The following is a 13,461-nucleotide window of genomic DNA, read 5'->3' on the forward strand; positions in this document are numbered from 1 at the left end:
GCTGTTCCCTCCACCCAGAGAGCTCATTTCTCCCTTAATCCACCCACTAAAATTCTACTTAACTTTTTTTTTTTTTTAAAGATTTTATTTATTTATCAGAGAGAGAGAGGGAGAGAGCGAGCACAGGCAGACAGAATGGCAGACAGAGGCAGGGGGAGAAGCAGGCTCCCTGCTGAGCAAGGAGCCCGATGTGGGACTCGATCCCAGGACGCCGGGATCATGACCTGAGCCGAAGGCAGCTGCTTAACGAACTGAGCCACCCAGGCGTCCCTCTACTTAACTTTTTAAGGTACAACTTAGATGTCACTTTGTCCAGGAAACCTTCTGTGACTCCCCCCAGCGCCACGCCTCTTGGGCAATTCCATGGCACCATCACCAGTCCCGAGGCGGGACAACTGTGTGTTCTCAATTTATAGTCACTGTTCCCTGCTCTGAGCTCACGGAGGCTGGGGAACTCAGCTGTTCGTATTGGTGTCCCAGGGACCCGCGAAGGACTGCTCATCACCAGAATTCAGTTACATTCTTGATTAAATAGCTTGTCTTAGCTGTAACTAGAATTTTTTTTTCCCTCTTGTAAAGGAGGGATCTGAAGCAAATATGACAAAATGTTGACATCTGTTAACTCCAGAGGGTGGGCACGCGGGTGTCATATTATTTCCTGTGCTTTTCTGAAGATTTGAAATACTGCATAACGAAAACATTCTCAACCTTAAAAACAGAAGGTAGTGGGCTATCTTGGGACACGACCAGTCCGCCGGAGCCTGGTTTCTATTGGAAAGGGCATTTCTAGTTCAAAACACGGCCTTGCACGCCATTTTAGAACTCAGCCCACCGTGTCTAGGACGAGGAGTATTATTGCTTGAGTACCTTCTCAGCACTCCTTCATGGCGGTAGGTCTTGTTTTCATGGTTACGGCAAACCTATGAGATTATAGGATTGCTTCCTCTGAACTGGGACTTGCCCAAGGTCGTACAGCTCATACATGGTGGACCTGGGACTGAAACGGAGTCTGCGTTGTTCCAAATCTAAGTCACAGGAGCAGGAATTACAGTTTTCACAATGTCCCAGGCATACATCAGCTTACTTCAGTCACACAACAGCCCTGTGAGACAGGTCCTGCTCTTATCATCATCCCATTTAGGCAGATGAAGGACATAAGGACACAGAGAGGAAGAGAAGCTTCCCGGTGGCACAGCCAGCCTGCGGTGGGGCTGGGATTCGAACTTGTGCAGACGTGTTCCCAAGCCTGTGCTCCCCTGCCCTCTGGGGTTCTCCTACCATGGAGAACAGGCTGCTGCTCCTCCAGTAAGGGCCCCCAAAAGCAGAGATGATGCCCCCCAGCCCCTAGGGGGGTCTCTGGAGGTCACCACATCCTAGGTTCTGCCTCCCAACCCAAGAGGAACAGCCAAGCATGCAGCTACCCTGGGGAGAAGGACACAGACGGGACTCTACCCAGGTGGGTACTGACACAGGGAAACCACCCAGCAACGAGCTCTCAGCCCTTCTTATACGCTCACAGTCGCACATTTCCAGAATGCAGAGGGAAGAGAAGGGACTACCCCAGATCCTTCCCACCTTCCTGCCCGCTTCCTGCCTGCCTTTCCACGTCTTCTCCCCGTGCATCTCACAGAGGGCGCTGTGCTAGGTTTCACTTCTCCCAACCTCACATCTAAGCGAGGCAACCTGTATTTAAAATTATAGGAGCCTAATATTATAACGTTCTAAATTAACCCAGCAGGTCAGCAGCAATTACTCATAATTCTCAACCACACTCCATTCCCTGCTAGGGATTTAGACCAACTAAGACTGCATGCCCAGACATGCAAAGGGGCATACAGACTTCCCTTTGGTGCCTTCCATTGTTCTAACAAGTGACTTTAGGACATGCCTGCTAACTATTCTGCTCTTCTTGAAATACAGCCTTTAGTCACCAAGATAAAGACCTAAAATCCCCTTAGGCATGTAAAGATTTTGATTGCAAAAAAAAGAGATTGCTTTCAGAAGCAATCTCTTTTCAGAGAAAAGGAGGCACCACAGTGTCTTAAAGAATCTGACTCCAGAGAATGTGGTCTTCATAGTCTTTGAATGAGAGGAGGCTCTGTGATTTAGATAGACCTAAGTCAAAAGGCGGCCCTTTAGGCAAACTTGAAGCTCACTTAGCTCTCACCCAGCACAGTGACTTGACTTCATAGAGATAACATTTCCAGAATTACTTCCAACCAGCTCTGTCTTTGTCTTATCCGGCTTATTCCTGGGTCACACGAGAGATGGCACCTGCCAGCGGAAGGGTCTAGGACCTCAGGAGAAACCCATGTGCATCAGAGAAACTCTGCCCCCTGACAATGACTTCTAGCTGACCATGAAAAAAGTGTCTGAGGTTTTTTGGACGTATTGAACCAGCCCTTTAAAAAGTCTCGGAAACTTTCATCAATACCTTCTTCCATAGAACCACTCTTCTGACTTCTATCATCTTCAATTACATGCTTGAAGGAACTTTCTGGGGAAGGCAGAAACATTTCATAGGCCATCCTGAACTGGGTTGTGGATGCACAGGTGTATACCTAGGTAAGCATACACCCAGCTGTATACTAAGAGGTGTACATTTTATACACAGCATCCCTCAATTTTAAGGTTTTTGTTTTGTTTTGTTTTTAAGGCAGGAGATGGGTAATCATCCTCGGGCCAAAGGTCATACAAAGGCAAGAACATGAGAAATTTCCAGAAATATTTCCATGTTGCTGAAAGGCGGCTGATGGTGAAGTATGCCGACATGGGGCCATGTCCAAAGAAAGCCTGATTGTCACAGATCAAAATTCTGGATTTCTGTGCGACTTTTCACAAAGTCTAAAAGGCAAGCTTCTGACTCTCAGAGCTGCTAACCAGAAAGGACCCATCAAGTCAATCTCTGGGAGATGTCCATCCGTCAAAGTGCACAAGGAAATATGACAAGAGGTAGGGGCCAGGAAAGAAATGCTGGCACCAAGGATGTGGCGTCAGGGGGAGATGGGGACCAGGTGACCCTCTCGTTGCACATTTCTCTGACGGGGTGCCCGTAGTGACTGTGACAGAGGGAAGAGGTCCCCGGTGTGGTGAGGCAGAGGGAGCTCAGGGAGAAAGCTAATGGATGTGTCTTCCCATCCCTTTGTATGAGAGCCTTTTGCACAGTACATGACAACCCAGTGTCTCCTCATTAGGAACCCTTGCTGCTCAGCCTGGCTCGTCTCTTCCTAACTATGAAGTGGCAGAGCAGCCTTTTTAATTAACAAGTCGTGTCTCTATCCCACTGTACATTTATTTCACCGCCCAACGCACCAACGCACCAACCAGGTGCCTTCAGGGAAAGAGGAGAATTTTAAGAAGCTGGGAAGGGGAGGGGTGAGTGGGGAGCTGTTAAAGGGTGTCAAATGAACAGGTGCAGGCTTGTTAGTCATGGAGACTGCATAAATCTTTGAAATTAATTTCACTGATGGTTCATTTTTCATTAATGTTTTCCTGGCCGTAAAAAAGTAACTCTATTTTCCTGCACCCCAGGAGACACAGACACATTCTTGGAGAGAGGGCCAGGCTCGAAGACTACACATATGTTTTCCAAGAATGACCTCCAGGTCATTTCAGTGAAGGGCAGGATCCCCTGGGAAGGGAGACAGCTGCGGGGGGAAGACCCTAGAGCAGGACAGAGCAGGTGTAAGGCGTGGTCAGGCCACCTGCCAGGCAGGGAGATGAGAGCAAGTCATGGCCTGTCTGATCCTCGGGGCCTCCCAGGGAAAGGGAAGGAACACCACCGCACGACATTGTAAAAGGGAAATAAAGCAAAGTAGTGATTGGAGGACTTAATAAACTAAGCGCTGAGCACGTATGTATGACCTAAGGTTTGGCTTCTGTGCACGTTCGATTTTGGTGGATAATAAAAACAGACTCTGGCCAAAATTAGTGATTTTTCAAAAAGGAAAAAGAAAATGTAATTGGGAGGATCCAAGGACAACCAAGAGAATGGGGCAACCCAAGATCATTTATCCTTACTCTCATTCATTCACCTCTCCATCTAGTAAGTAGAGGGGTCTCCCCTTATCCTCGGGGTACATTCCAAGACCCCCAGTGGATGCCCAAAAGTGCAAATAGCACTGAATTATCCATATGCTATACTTTTCCCTATGCACACATACCTACAACAAAGTTTAATTTATGAATTGGATACAGTCAGAAAAAAAAAAAAAAAGCACAATACCTAATAATAAAAAGTTACAACGTACTATACTAAGAGCTCAGTGAATGTGCTCTATCTCAAAGTATCTGACTGTCCCCATAGTCGCCCTTCTTCCCATGATGATGCAAGAGGACACAAGGAGATGCCTCCACAAGGAGATGCGGTGAGGGCAATGACATAGGCATTATGACCTGGCATTAGGCCATCTTGACCTTCCGATGATGTGTCAGGAGGAGGAACAACTGCTTCCAGACCACAGTCCACTGTGGATAACCATAACTGCAGGAAGCAAAACCACAAATAAGGGAGGTACTATGGTGCTTCATGTGCTCGTACCATGTGCCAGGTAGAATTTTAGGTGAACAAGATACAGATGATTTCTGCCTACTCTGAACAGTCTGGCAAAGACTTTAGAGAAGTAAAGAGGTCACTACAATGATTCTTAGGAAGAGGGAGTGTGGCGTAAACAGAGATGGTCGATGGCAGCACTGGGAAAAAGTTCTGTAACGGTCAGCTACTGCTGCCTAACAAACATTGCCAGAGACACATAGCACGGATGGTCTTCATGCTCAGCGGGGGCAGCTCTGCTGTGACCCACAGGGCTACAAAGGCCTACAGTGACCTGCTCCACATGCCTCCCACTCCTTAGGATCCGCAGTTACACAGAACATGCTTTTCCTGGCCATGATGGAACGTCTTGCATCTATCAGAGGAATTTTTAATTATAAAACATATGAAGTAAACAAGTTTATTTTCTCTTTCAAGTGTGCACAGTGGGAAAAAAACAAAGCATTGCCGAGCGGGAAATGGTTCAGCCTTGATTGATCCATAATGACCCATTTACATGTCACTGATCTGCCCCGCTTCACCAGCTTTAAGCATAAAACGAGGTCACCGGCCTTTTTAATATTCAAATGAAATTACTCTGGGAGCAGAAATTGGTTCAACCTCTTTGCAGAGCCATTGGATAACACCTCCCCAAATTTTAAGAGTGCTCACCTTTGAACTTGGGGATTCGACTTCCAGGAATCTGTTCTACAGAAATCCTTGCACAAATGCAGAAAGATCTACCTGTTCGTTAAAGTATGTGTGTTGCAGCATTGTAGGGTAAAGCTGTGTTAGAAACGGGAGCAACACGATTGTCAATTAACAGGGGACCGGATGCAAAGAGTGAGGTGGATAGAGACGTCCGTAGTTCGGGAAACCTTCAAGACAGCTGTTCCGTGCACTGGACAGTCGCCAGACCACCAGATGGTGCAATGACATGTATATTTAAAAACACAGCCCCTTTATCTATGTATACCTACAGGTATGTCTATGTCTTTATTCAAACCTGTCTCCACCGACATATGCATGTATCTATGTCCGTGGCTTATCCACAGTTATATTTGTATCTCTGTGTCTGCAACTGTATCTATATGCAGATTCATGCAACAGTCGAGAAAGGAAAGATCACTGGGCACCTGGGTGTCTCGGTTGAGTGTCTGCTGTCGCCTCAGGTCATGATCTCAGGGTGCTGGGCTCCCTGCTCAGTGCAGCGCCTGCTTCTCCTTCTCCCTCTGCTGCTCCCCCTGCTCGTGCTTTCTTGGTTTCGCAAATAAAATCCTAAAAACAGAAAAAGAAAGGAAATATTACCAACAGACAAGGTAAAGGGGGCACATCCCACTTTTGACTCCGAATGTTGCCATGTTACTGTTTTCCATATATTTGAATAGTAGTGACCTCGCTTTCAAAATGCAGATGACCTTGAGCCCCATCATGCCTCCAGGGGAGCAGGTCCTTCTCCTCCCCTGCCCCAGGGTCTCTCAGCCACGATCACACCCAGGAATGTCTGTCCTGGCTGGTGTCACGGGAGACACCAAACTGGGAACAGCGGCGTGGCCGGTGGAGGCATCCTGAGGCTTGGCCAACCCCCAGCCCGGTGCCCGCTGTCTGCTCACGCGTCCCAGGCTTGGAGTGCTCGGGACACAGAATTACTTTTCCCGCGCGTGGGAGGCTGCCACCTGGGGTCTTTCCACTACACGGTGCGCGCGCATGTGACGTGCGACGCGCACACGCAAGCACACGTGACGCACACACACGAGACGCGCACGAGCACCCACGCAAGCACGCACACGTGACCCACGCACACGTGACGCACGCAAACACGCACGCGCAATCATCTTGGTACCAGGGCCTGTCTCGGAAGCAGCGTCCGCTAGGGAGATGCGAGTGCAAACCGCTCAGCAGGGACAAGATCCCGGGAAACACGGGTCGGGGGGACAGTCCGTGCGGGCTGTGCCTGTCCACAGCTCGTACCGCGGGCAGGGCCGACTGCACTGCTCCGAGCCCTCCGGGAGACGGCGCCCCCTCCGCGGGGCTTCTCCACCCACGCCCAGCCATCCCTGCTGGAAGGATGATCCGAGACCGGCCTGTGGTCACTCCCCCTTCAAGTCTCCTGTGGCCTCTCTAACGAACCGGGGGCTTCGACAGCAGACACTTACGGCGTCCCAGCCTGGAGGCCGGAAGCCCCAGATCCAAGCAGGGGCAGGGCTGGGGCCTTCTGAAGCTGGGGCAGGGAGGGGGCTGAATCTGCGCCGCGCCTCTCTCCTGGCGTCCGGGGCTGTGCTCCCACCGCTGTGTCCGGATCTCACGCCTTGTGAGGACACGTTCATCTCGGCTGAGGGCCGACGGCAGTGTCCGCATCTGAACTCTGTATCTGCAAAGTGCCAACTTCCGCAGGGGGCGGGGGGTTGGGGCTCCCACATCTTTCGTGGGGGGCACCGTTCAACTCACAACAAACCCCCACCCCCACCCCCACCCTCCAGCTCTTCCAGCCATGCCCAGGCCAGTGAGGAAAACCCTGCACCGAGTTTCCGTTGTCACAGGTACTCACAGATGGCAGCCCCTAGGGCCGGGGTTGGGGTGGGGGGGTGGTCCCCAGGCAGGACACCAGCCGCTCCGCCAAGGGCTCTGAGCTCGGGAGACCTCGTCTCCTGGCTGCGCTTCCCACGCAGAGCAAATTGGGTAAAAGCCGAAAAGGCCAGCAAGCCGTCAAGCATGACTACAAGATGAAGTGTCGTGCCTTAAAACCCTTACCCAAGCGCACGTGGGGGCGCGGGGGCGGCAGGCTCAGCTGCCAGGTGGTGATCTGTGCAGAGGAGCCGCCTAATACCCAGAAGTGCCTTCTAATGGCCCTCCAGATCATTTCATTAAAAGTTGCAAGGAGGTCTGCAGCTGAACCCCAGTCGTGCTGAGAAGGCCATTAGGTTAATCAAAATAGGAGGACAGCTGGCCATCTACTCTTAATTAACAAATTAGGTCCTGCTGCCGACTCAGCAAAACTGAGAGCCAGCCAATGACCGTTGGGGCGTTGAGACGGCTCAGAGCACCCCTCCATCCCCAACAGTCGATCCAAATTTAAAGGAGGGATACTCTCGCTGTAAGCAAATCAGAAGCTCCAGAACAGCCGGGTTCCCACCAAGCTACCTACCAGAATCTTAACAGGTGTTCACCTGTCTTTCCAGGGCTAGAACACAAGCTCCATGGGGAGCACCACCACCACCCCCCATCCTAGTTTGCCCAGGACCAAGGAGCGTCCTGGGACACCGGACATTTGGTCACTCCAGCTGCATGAAAGCAAGGACTCGGTCTGTTTTGTTCACGGCTGTATGTCCAGAGCTCCAGGGCCTGACACAGAGCAGACCTTAAATAAACGTTAATTGAGCGAAAACAAGGACAAACAAATGCATGAACGAGGTTGTCCCCTGTCTGCAATCCTACAACATAACCGACAGCCTGCAGTATATTCTTCCATGCTTTGAGCACACATAATATAGAGGTTCTTTTTCCCCAAAAGAAAAAGGAAAAAAAGGAATCACAGGCATGAATCAGCGATTTGCTTTATCACTTATCAACATATAGTACAACTCTTGGATCACTACATAGAGATCTGCCTAATTCTTCTTAACTGGCTCAGGATGTCCACAATACTGAATGGGCCATAACCATAATGTATCCTATTATTCACCTATGGGTAACGTTATGTTTCCAATGACCACCAGGGGACACGATGCACAAATAAAATATCTTTGCACACAGATTTTAAGATTTTGGCCATTTCATTTCTATTAGATAGGTTCCTAAAGGTCAAGGGGACTGAGGGTTTGTAATTTAAACAGACATCAGGGCTGACCTTAGGTAGGACAACGCAGAGAAAGGTCACAGAGCCCATCACAGCCAGGCTGTGAAGGAAGAGGTCCAGGAGCTGAGTGTGTCACACACCCATTTCCCCAGCTCTCTCCCAGCAGTGTGCGATACACAAGGGATTAACTATTCCCTGGGGATGCAAAAAAAACTATGCTGTGGTCTCTGCTCTGGAAAAAAAAAAGTCCCACAGTGCAACAGAGAGGAGCAGAGAAGGGGAGCCATCATGGGCTGAACTCCCTCAGGGCAACCGGTATTGTTCTAGGTGCTTCCAAGCACCAGCTGCTTTGTTCAATCTTTAAACAATTCTGCAGGGCAGGAAAAATGATCTCAATCCTCCAGAATATAAACTACTTGTGAGCCAGGAAAGGGGCGTACCTGGCCCAGAGTCAAACAGCCAGCAAGTGAAAAGGCTGGGATTTGAACCTGAGTCTGGCTGACTCCAAAATCACTTTCCACTGCATCACTGGGCTTGAGGTCAGCTATCTTGGAATCAGCCACAGGTGCTGATCCCGGCCCCAGGTGCTGGTCCCAATCCCAGAGAGCCAGATGCAATTGGTCTGAGGTATGCACCCTCCCCCACCCACCCCAATCAAGTCTTGAAAACAAAGGTGTTCCAGTGTGAGACCAAGGCTGAAAACAGCTACAGGTCGCCCCGTGGTTCAGACTCACCTGGAGGGCTTGAAGGGGCCGGCTGCCGGCCCCCAACTGCAGTGTCTGATGCAGGGGTCCCGGAAGTGGGACCCAGAATGTGCACTTCTGAGCAGCTTCTGGTAATGTTTACGATGCTGGTCAGGATCCGTCCTCTGGAAACACTGCCCTACACCTAGTTTGCCAACAGGAACTGGAAGAACCACAGCGCAGACCATATTCAACACCAGCCCAGACAGTGCAGGCTTTAGGGGGTTTTCAGTTTCGCCTCTCAGCTTTCTTTGAGGTTTGCAAGGCTAAGACAGGATTATCAGTGGGTCCTCAGTGACACTGGCTCATCTGACCATTTTCTTTCTGCCTGCTGTTTGCCGTGTACTTCCTGGGCGGCCTGGAAAGAAAGCAAGCCCTGGGTTCCCCCACCCCCAACTAACCCCTGCATGAACACATCCATACACACCAGAAAGAGTGGTGGCTAGAATTCTGAAACCCTGAAACCCCAGGATGACCCCCTCCAGCCCCGTGGACTGTGTCCTTTTACGGTATTTCCAGGGCCAGGGGGCTGCTCCTGCGGCTAGCTCCAGGCAGCTCATCTCTGTGCCTCACCCTGCCAAAAAAAGCCGAGATCCAATGGGCAGGAAAGACACTCAGAGGTCATCTGGGCCACCCCCAGCATGTCCCACCTCCTCAGCAGGACGCCGCAGACCACGCTTCCCCAGCTGCCCAGACATGCAGAGGAAAGTAGTCCCCCAGCGCCCCCTGCTGGCTGAGTTGGGAATGGCTGAGAAGCTAGTGCAGCCCCAATTGCAGAAACCTCAAGATCTCCCTGACTCCCTCCAGTAAGAGGGAAATTCCCCTGGAAGGGGCTTCCGTCTTTCCAGAATTATCTCCAGCACCTGAAACATGCCCACTGTTTGCCTACACATTCCCAACCGACAGCCACCATCCTGCTTAAGAGATAGAAGATATTGGCTGGGGCTACAAGGAGTCTCCCCTCGTACGAGGCATTGAGAACATAAGGACATTGCACGCGCTTTGGAGAAATTCACAGTCTAACCTGTAGGTCGGCCAACCACAGCCCACCAGGCAAATCTAGCCCACTGTGCTTCTGGGCAACCCATAAGTAAGTATGACTTTTCCGTTTTTTAATTATTTTACAAATCAAAAGCATTTACTTACCATGATGAGAGCACTGAATAATGAACACCTGAAACTCAGAAAACACTGTATGTTCACGACACTGGAATTAAAAGTTTAAACTTAATTTAAAAAATCAAAAGACTATTTTGTGGCCTGTGAAACGAGCTCAGAGAGGTTGCTCAGCTTACCCAAGGCCACACAGCTAAGAGCTGGCAGAGCTGGGTTCGAACGCAGATTGGCCTGATTTCAAAACTCACATTGATTTTTTTTTTTTAAAGACTTTATTTTTTTGACAGAGATCTCAAGTAGGCAGAGAGAGGGAGGAGGAAGCAGGCTCCCCACTAAGCAGAGAGCCCGACACGGGGCTTGATCCCAGGACCCTAAGATCATGACCTGAGCCAAAGGCAGAGGCTTTAACCCACTGAGCCACCCAGGTGCCCCACTCTGGTTGATTCTACTCCCCCAGGTCACCGCTAGGCTTGCAGTCTCAGAATCTCCTCCCATTTGACAGAGGAGAAAATGTGGCTCATCGAGCTCGGGTGACTTATTCCCACGGCACTCAGCCAGTGAGCCACTGGTGAGGAGGGACTTGAGCCCTGGCATCTGAGTGCAAATGCAGTGCTCCTTTCTAGCCTGCGACTCCTGACTTTCGGACGGGGCTGATTCTCTGTAGCAATGAGGCCCAGCAGTAGCACGGAGAGGGAAGGAAGGATTTCACCTTCTCCTAGAGGGGTCGCTCCTACCACTCCCCGACTGACAGTTCTGCAAAATGGGTATAATGCTCCCATACCTCCGTGTTTAAAGTGTCCCCCGAGAAAAGTATCTGGGGCCACCGGAGGCCAGATGAGAATAAGGACACCAGACAGAGGAACCAGGCAGCCCCTCCCACGGCATCGGTCCCCCAAATCAACCCTGCTTTCCTGGTACACATGTGGAGGAGCCACGTGAGATGTCCCCTGGAGAATTCAGCTGTTTGGTTAAGGAAATAAAGCTTGCAGATGACCACTCAGATCAGGGCTACGTTATTCTGATCTGGTCCCAAGTCCCAGCGCTGAGTGAATGGGCTCCGACCGCCACTGACCCAGCAGCTTGAACAGCAGAGATTTATCCCCTGGAGGCTGCAAGTCCAAGGGCAAGATCCCCGCAGGCTGGTTTCTTCTGTGGCCTCTCTCTTGGAATGCAGACAGCCATCTGTGTTTCCGTGGCGTTCTCCTTTCTAGGCATGTCTGTGTCCAAATTTCCTCTTCTAATAAGGACACCAGTTATGCTGGATGAAGGCCCACCCCAGTGACCTCCTGTTACTTAATTACCTCTCCAAATACAGCCACGTTTGGAGGTGCTGGGAGCTAGGACTTCTGCATACAAATGGGGCAGGGGGCGTGTTGGGGGGGATACAGTATAACCCAGAAAAGAGCATTAGGGGGCACCTGGGTGGCTCAGTGGGTTAAAGCCTCTGCCTTCAGTTCAGGTCATGATCTCGGGGTCCTGGGATCAAGCCCCACATCGGGCTCTCTGCTCAGCAGGGAGCCTGCTTCCCCTCTCTCTCTGCCTGCCTCTCTGCCTACCTGTCATCTCTGTCTGTCAAATAAATAAATAAAATCTTAAAACAAAAAGAAAAGAAAAGAGCATTAGGGCATCTGGCTCATCTGTTTGTCTGTCCTGCAGAGTCCTACAGCAGGGACAGCAAGGAGGTGAGAAGGCCCAGAGCCCGCTTCAAGGGGAGGGACGGAGAGCTGACAAAGGCTGGAGCAGGGCCCAGCCTGCCAGGCACCTAGACTTGGGTGGCCAGGATTTATCACTGCAGTCAGTCACCACGATAATTGGAGAGAAGCAGGCTGTCAGGGGCAGAACCCAAGGATAATATTTCAGCAGAGAACTCCCCTGCCCAAGCCCCACCAAACTCTAAGAGTTGTCGCCCCGGGACCCCCGCCCCCCACTCTGGGCCCTGCAAAGGTGAGTACTTGTCCATCTGAGAGACTTTTCAAGGTCGCCTGTCTAAACCGGCTGCTCTGGGCTCTCGGGGAGCAGGTCAGGGTGGGGAGTGGTGGGGAGAACCTTTGCCACCCTGGCAGGTGTTGGCACACTCCAGCTCGGCACAATGCAGCCCCCCCCCCCCGGATGGCTCACCCCAGGCAGTTCTGGTGGCATGGATCTGGGTGTGGAGCCAGGATGCACTTTTCTGTAACCCAGCCCCAGATCTGAGCAGAGAACTCCCCCCTCTCAGAGAACATTCTAGCTTCAGATCCTGCCTAGCTGTCTCTAAGTTTTCTGGATGTCTCTCATCACAAGCAGGAGCCACATGACAAAGTGTCTCTAACTCCCTTGCTGGCTTCCCATCCGTGCTCTGGACCCCGACCCCACGAGGCCTTTTCCTTTTTCTCCCGTCCGCCACCAAGCCATCACCTCTCAGTCTTCTGGCTTCCAAGCCAGGGTCCTTGCACCACTGGCTTCAAACAGCCCCTCTGGGAAGATACCTCAGCAGAGCGCTTCGCCCCGATGGGTCACCTAGCAGATTGGGATGGAGGGTCAGGCAGAGATGGGGCTGGCTTGGGTTGAAGAGTGTGTGTCATCCTACCCCCACAAATCCTCCTCCACCTGGAACCTCAGAATGTAACCTTATCTGGAAATAGTGTCTTTCCAGGTGCAGTAGTTCAGATGAGACCAACTGGGGAGAAAGCCCTAAATCCAATGACGGGTGTCTTTATAAGAGAAAAGCTTGGACACAGACGCTTGAGGGGAGCAGTGGGGCAGCCGCAAAGCCAAGAAACCCAGGGCTGCGGGCGCCAATGAGCCAGCGGGGAGGCATGGAACAGGTTCCCCTTCAGAGTCCTGGGCAGGGACCAGCCCTGTGCACACACTCTGACCCCCAGACCCATGAGGAGTAAATTCCCATTTTTTTAAGCGACCCAATCAGTAAATAAGCCCCATTTTTAAGAGCGGGGGCTACTCCCATGCTGTTGGCACATAAGAATTTCGGGTCTTTCGTTAAGGTAGCCCCAAAAAAGGGATACATGGGCCCACACATGGGGACAATGAGGACACCCCAACAGACCTCCAACAAAGCCACCATCAGACTTCTGACAGGCAAGGGATGGGGAACAGGCCTGTCCCGGGGAAACAGGCCTGGAGAAACTGAAAGCTATCAGGAACACCCCCCCCTCCCCAAACACACACACACAAACACACAATAGGGGATGCAAAAGTGTCCAAACGTGGGGTGCCCCAGGACTTGGGATGGGAGATTTGCACTAGACATTCAGACGTCCGCTGGCTCACTTAACCTC

At 51.2% G+C, this 13,461-nt stretch overlaps 1 protein-coding gene across 1 annotated transcript in view; it reads right to left on the reverse strand.

Moving 5' to 3' along the window:
- Positions 1 to 5,667: 5,667 nt before the first annotated feature.
- The window catches only part of HAPSTR1 (HUWE1 associated protein modifying stress responses), a 57,899-nt gene continuing 50,105 nt past the window's right edge, over positions 5,668 to 13,461 (reverse strand). Inside the window, exon 6 of the transcript XR_009349366.1 lies at positions 5,668 to 5,809. The gene's annotated coding sequence lies outside the window, so the exon portion shown is untranslated. The remainder of the gene's footprint in view (positions 5,810 to 13,461) is intronic.

Source organism: Mustela lutreola, chromosome 17 (assembly GCF_030435805.1).
Source record: "Mustela lutreola isolate mMusLut2 chromosome 17, mMusLut2.pri, whole genome shotgun sequence".
Lineage (NCBI taxonomy): Eukaryota > Metazoa > Chordata > Mammalia > Carnivora > Mustelidae > Mustela > Mustela lutreola.